At 41.5% G+C, this 5,495-nt stretch overlaps 1 pseudogene; it reads left to right on the forward strand.

Moving 5' to 3' along the window:
* LOC104789104 overlaps nucleotides 38-5,495 on the forward strand; it is an 11,674-nt pseudogene continuing 6,216 nt past the window's right edge.

A 5,495-nucleotide genomic window follows, 5' to 3' on the forward strand; every position in this document is an offset into this window, starting at 1 on the left:
AAAAAAAAAAAAAAAAAAAACGAGAGAGGCTGCGAGAATGGGAGAGCGTACGAGGAGGAGGAGGAGAGAGATACAGAAGCAATTCGGATTGAGAAGGTACAGCCTCAAAGCCGATGCCCTAGATATGATTGAAGACTTCCCCGATGAAGATATCGAAATTCTTCTCAATCGCCTCCAGCAAGAATCGCGTATTGCCTGATCTCCCTCTTTATTATATATGCCGATCGAGAGTATTCGACGAGTAGAGATTCTCATATAGGTTGCGATTTTGAAAAATGATGGTGCAGGTTCATCTACACTCGATGTGGAAACAATTCAAAACGTGATTGAAGAATCGGCAACAGATGAAACTACCACATCTGTTTATTCCTTAGCGGTCATAGAAAACGTCTTTCTTGGGCCGAAATTTCGATATGATGTTGTTAATAAGCGTTTCATCGAGTAAGCCTTTTCTACCAATTCATGTCCCCTCAAGTGCCTTAGCTTTGTAGAGATCGATGTCAATGTTGATATGGCTTATTGAAGTATAATTGATTTCAGGCATGAGAGTAATTTGCCTGCTCACGGTGAGGCTTCTGCAAAAACATATATATATATATACAGGGAACGATTCAGGTTGCTGTCTCAGAGAGTTTCTCGTGCTGATTCTTTTTCTAGGCCAGTGTTTGATGCTGATATGCTCCAGTATAAGAAGCGTGAGGTTTGTCTTACTTAGTTTCTTGTCAAATGTGTTTGTGTGTGTGAATTTGTGAATTAAGGAGTTTTGTTGTTGCATGTTCTTCCTTGTAGATATCTTCAATCCAATCTCTAGCAATTGAAATGGGAAAGAAATGGGTGATGGGCTTGATATCACAGTTGGAAGATGGACATTTCTACCTTGAAGACCCTTCAGCTTCTGTATAGATTAATTTCTCCAAAGCAATATCCTTTTCTGCAAAATCTGGACTTTTATAAAGGCATAGCCAAAAGAATTGCTTTATGACTACTTTTTCTTTGACAATCAAATACAAGATAACCACAGGATTTTTCACAAAGAATACTATCATTTTGGCACAAGGTGAAATGCACAATGGTATCTTTCAGGTAAACTATAATATGCTTAACTGCACATTCATATAAGAGCTACAACTGTTAATTGATTGTTGATCTTTTTTTTCTCTCTTGTTTTTGGTAAAGGTGATTGCTTGTGGATTTCCTCCTTTAGAGGACAGGGATAAAACACTAAGGATACATCGTGACAACGATTTTTTCGGATGTGGCAGGCCAACTAAACACGAGATGGTAATCCCTGAGTTTTCATTTCTTCTTCTGGATTCACAAAGTTGTAAATTTCCTGAGTTAGTCACAGCAGAAATAAATATGTTTTCTTGCCTCTGATCACAGATTAGGCTTGCCGACCTAGACAGACGACCGGTGGATGACACATTTGTCATATTGTCTGAAATATGGCTGGATGACGAAGAGGTGAGTTGGAGTACTAACTACTGCATTTTTTTGCATCAATCATAGTGATGTTGCCTCCTCGTATGCTTGAAGAGAACTGATTAATCTGCCAAAATGTGTTGTCTGTAATCATGAAAGGTTCTCGGGAAGCTCGAAACGGTTCTTGATCGTTTTGAAAGTGTGCAGACAGTGCCCTCTTTGTTTGTTTTCATGGGAAACTTTTGTTCTCGCCCATGCAACTTATCGTTTGGTTCTTATTCAAGTCTTAGGTAAAGGGATCATTTTAGCTAGAACTCCTCAATTGTCATTAAAAATCTGTTCTTACATGCACCCATTTCATTCAGGCAGCAGTTTGGTAAACTTGGGAGAATGATTGGAAACCATCCAAATCTAAAAGCAAATAGTAGGTTTTTATTCATTCCAGGTCCCCATGACGCAGGTACCATCTCCATCACCATCTAAATAAAGCCAAGGTTTCACTATGAGGAGACATGAATAATAAAAACTCATTATATCTGACAGGTCCCTCGACAGTCTTGCCAAGATGCGGTTTACCAGAGTATTTAACCGAAGAGCTTCGAGAAGTTATTCCCAATGCGATATTTTCAAGCAACCCTTGCAGGTAAAGTTTTCTATTCTGCGTGTGAACTCTCTATTATTAGAACACAGAAGCTGCAGTAATGATCTTGTATATATTTGTAAAATGCAGAGTAATGTTCAACAACAAGGAGATTATGTTCTTCCGGCAAGACCTTCTGTACCGGATGAGCCGTTCAAGCTTAATAACCCCTACCTCAGAAGAAACTACAGACCCCTTTGAGCACGTAAACACATATTCTCGTCTCCATTATTTTCCAACTTGTTGAATCTAGAATTCACACAATGAATTTGTTTGAGTGGGGAACAAATTCACTTAAGATCTCTCTCTAAAACAGTGGATTAAAGCTAGAAAATAAAGAAGGATTATGATTTCTTGAAGAAGAAGATAGGGTTTTCTCAAGAACAAAGAAGAACTAGGGTTCTTGTATTAATTAAAGGATGGCTTTTCAAGGAAGAGGTCTTCCTTTATTTATACTTTGTCTTAGATTACAAAATATATCTACTTTCCTTAAATCTCGGATTGAAGATATGGTAAGTTTCATCTTCTGATGATGAGATCGGGTTTTGGAGGCGGTCTCGGAGGTCGGTCGAGTGACTTCGTCGGGCTTCTGCTAATAGGCCCGTTTAGCTGGCCAAAAAGGAGGTCCCTCGGTTTAGTTGATGTGCAGAGTTTATTCGGTTTACCTTTGGTTTATATCGGTATGTCGTGGGTGCTAAATCCCGCACCAACAATTAGTCCCCCCCCAGTTCGGTAGATTCGATTATCCATTCGAGTTTCCGAACTATAGGAAAAAATATTCGATCTAAACTTTAGGAAAACTGAATTACGAGCACGCGAACTGATGTTGTGCGTCAGGACTCGTCGCCTCGTTAAAACCTCCTCCGGTAAACCTCTTGGGAAAAACCCGAAGTAAGGAAAAAGAGTACGAGTCATGATCCTAACGTCTTTGGCGCTCTTTTCCTTGGGCAAGAACGAAGGCCGTACGAATGGTCTCGCCGATGGTTGCCTTGGCGGAGTCGATCTCTCGGTCTTCTTAGACGAATGCTTGGACAAAGTGGTTGATCTTGTGTCTTGAAGTCCTGGATGAGCTCTTGGTCCGAGTTGTCATGCGGGTGATATGAGTGTCCGAGAGGTGTCCAAGAGGTTGCCGGGTCCGGCTCGAGCATTCCTGGACGCGTGTTCGATCCCGAGCTCACATCACGCACTGTTGCAGTTGCTAATCCAAGTTGAGACGTGTCGTAGATCATAATGACTTTTTGTAAGTTGGTTGCTCTCTTCATTGCTGACCAGCTAGCTCACAATTCCAGACTGACACTGAGACGTCAGAAGACGACCTGAAACTAAGTTTGTCCGAAGACGAACTGAAAAGTTGTCCGAAGACGAACTGAGAAGTTGTCTGAAGACAAACTGAAAAGTTGTCTGAAGATAAACTGAAAAGTTGTTTGAAGGACGAACTGAAAAGTTTTCCGAAGACGAACTGAAAGTTGTATGAATGAAGAACTGAGAAGTTTTCCGAAGACGAACTGAAAAGTTGTATGAATGAAGAACTGAGAAGTTTTCCGAAGATGAACTGAGAAGTTGTCTGAAGGAAGAACTAAAAAGTTTTCCGAAGACGAACTGAGAAGTTGTCTGAAGACATACTGAGAAGTTGTCTTGTTTGGACGAATTGCTTTTGCAAGAAATAAAGTTTTCACTCTATTCGGAATTCTACCCGAGGCGGGACGTCTCCCGGCTTACACCAAGTAATCCTTATTTGGTAATTTAACCCAAGCGTACATGCGCTTTGGCGGAGGGCGAAGTACGGGGCTTCGGCTTACCTCCTTTGTTCCAGTTCAGAAGTCGGACGGCGAAATTTAAAACTCTGGGTTCGGCTTACATATCCGTCCAAACCGGAACTTGCGAAACAATTCAAAAAGAATTCTCTGGGTTCGGCTTATCTCTCGATTAAGAGTTTGAGGTGCGAAATAAAAACTCTGGGTTCGGCTTATTCCTCGATTAAAAGTTTGAGGGGAGCGAGATACTGGGCTCGGCTTATTCCCCTTTTAAAAGTTTGAGGGAAGCGAGATACTGGGCTCGGCTTATTCCCCTTTTAAAAGTTTGAGAGGACCGAGACACTGGGCTTGGCTTATTCCCCTTTTTGCGGTTTGATGCAAGTCGAGCATCTGGCCAGGATGTCGAAAGATTCTGTATGACTCACAAAGATTCAAACAGAACTGAAGCTATTTGATGATGAACTGAAATCGAAGCTGTATGTAGATGAGCTGAAACTGAACTTATCTGAAGACAAACTGAAACTGAATTATCTGAATACGAGCTGAATCTGAAGTTGTCTGATGACGAACTGAAACTGAAACTGTCTGAAGACGGATTGAAAATGGAGCTGTCTGAAGAAAAACTAAAACTGAAGCTAACTAAAGACGAACTGAATCTAAGTTATCTGAAGACGAATTGAAGCTGAAGCTGTGCGGACGAACTAAAGCTGAAGCCATTTGAAGACAGACTGAATCTAAGTTGCCTGAGGATGACTTGAAACTGAGGCGTCTGAAGATGACCTAAAACCGAGGCGTCAGAGGATGACCTAACACTGAGGCGTCTGAAGATGGCCTAGAACCGAGGCGTCAGAGGATGACCTAACACTGAGAAGTTTTCCGACGATGAACTAAAAAGTTGTCCGAAGGACGAACTGAGAAGTTGTCCAAAAATGAACTGAAAAGTTGTCTGAAGGACGAACTGAGAAGTTGTCCAAAGACGAACTGAAAAGTTATCTGAAGGACAAACTGAAAAGTTGTCCGTAGGACGAACTAAGACTCAAGTTGCCTGAAGGACGAACTAAGAAGTCAGTTGTCTGGAGGACAAACTGAGAAGTTGTCCAAAGACGAACTGAAAAGTTATCTGAAGGACGAACTGAAAAGTTGTCCGTAGGATGAACTAAGACTCAAAGTGCCCGAAGGACGAACTAAGAAGTTGTCCAAAGACGAACTGAACATTTGTCTGAAGGATGAACTGAGAAGTTGTCCAAAGACAAACTGAAAAGTTGTCTGAAGGACGAACTGAGAAGTCAGTTGTCTGGAGGACGAACTGAGAAGTCAGTTGTCTGAAAGACGAACTGAGAAGCTGTCCGAAGATGAACTGAACAGTTGTCTGAAGGACGAACTGAGAAGTCAGTTGTTTGAAGGACGAACTGAGAAGTCAGTTGTCTGAAGGACGAACTGAGAAGCTGTCCGAAGACAAACGGAACAGTTGTCTGAAGGACGAGGACGAACTGAGAAGTCAGTTGTCTGAAGGACGACCTGAGAAGTTGTCCGAAGATGAGCTAAACATGTCTGTTCAAAGAAATGTTGATCTTTGACTTGCAAGCATGGAGCCCGGCTTTTTGCACTAATGAGTTCGGAGTCCCGAACTGAGTTTATACGAGGCATGGCTCGGTTTTTTTTTTGTTTTTTTTTTTTTT

The sequence above is a fragment of the Camelina sativa genome, chromosome 5 (genome assembly GCF_000633955.1).
Source record: "Camelina sativa cultivar DH55 chromosome 5, Cs, whole genome shotgun sequence".
Classification (NCBI taxonomy): domain Eukaryota; kingdom Viridiplantae; phylum Streptophyta; class Magnoliopsida; order Brassicales; family Brassicaceae; genus Camelina; species Camelina sativa.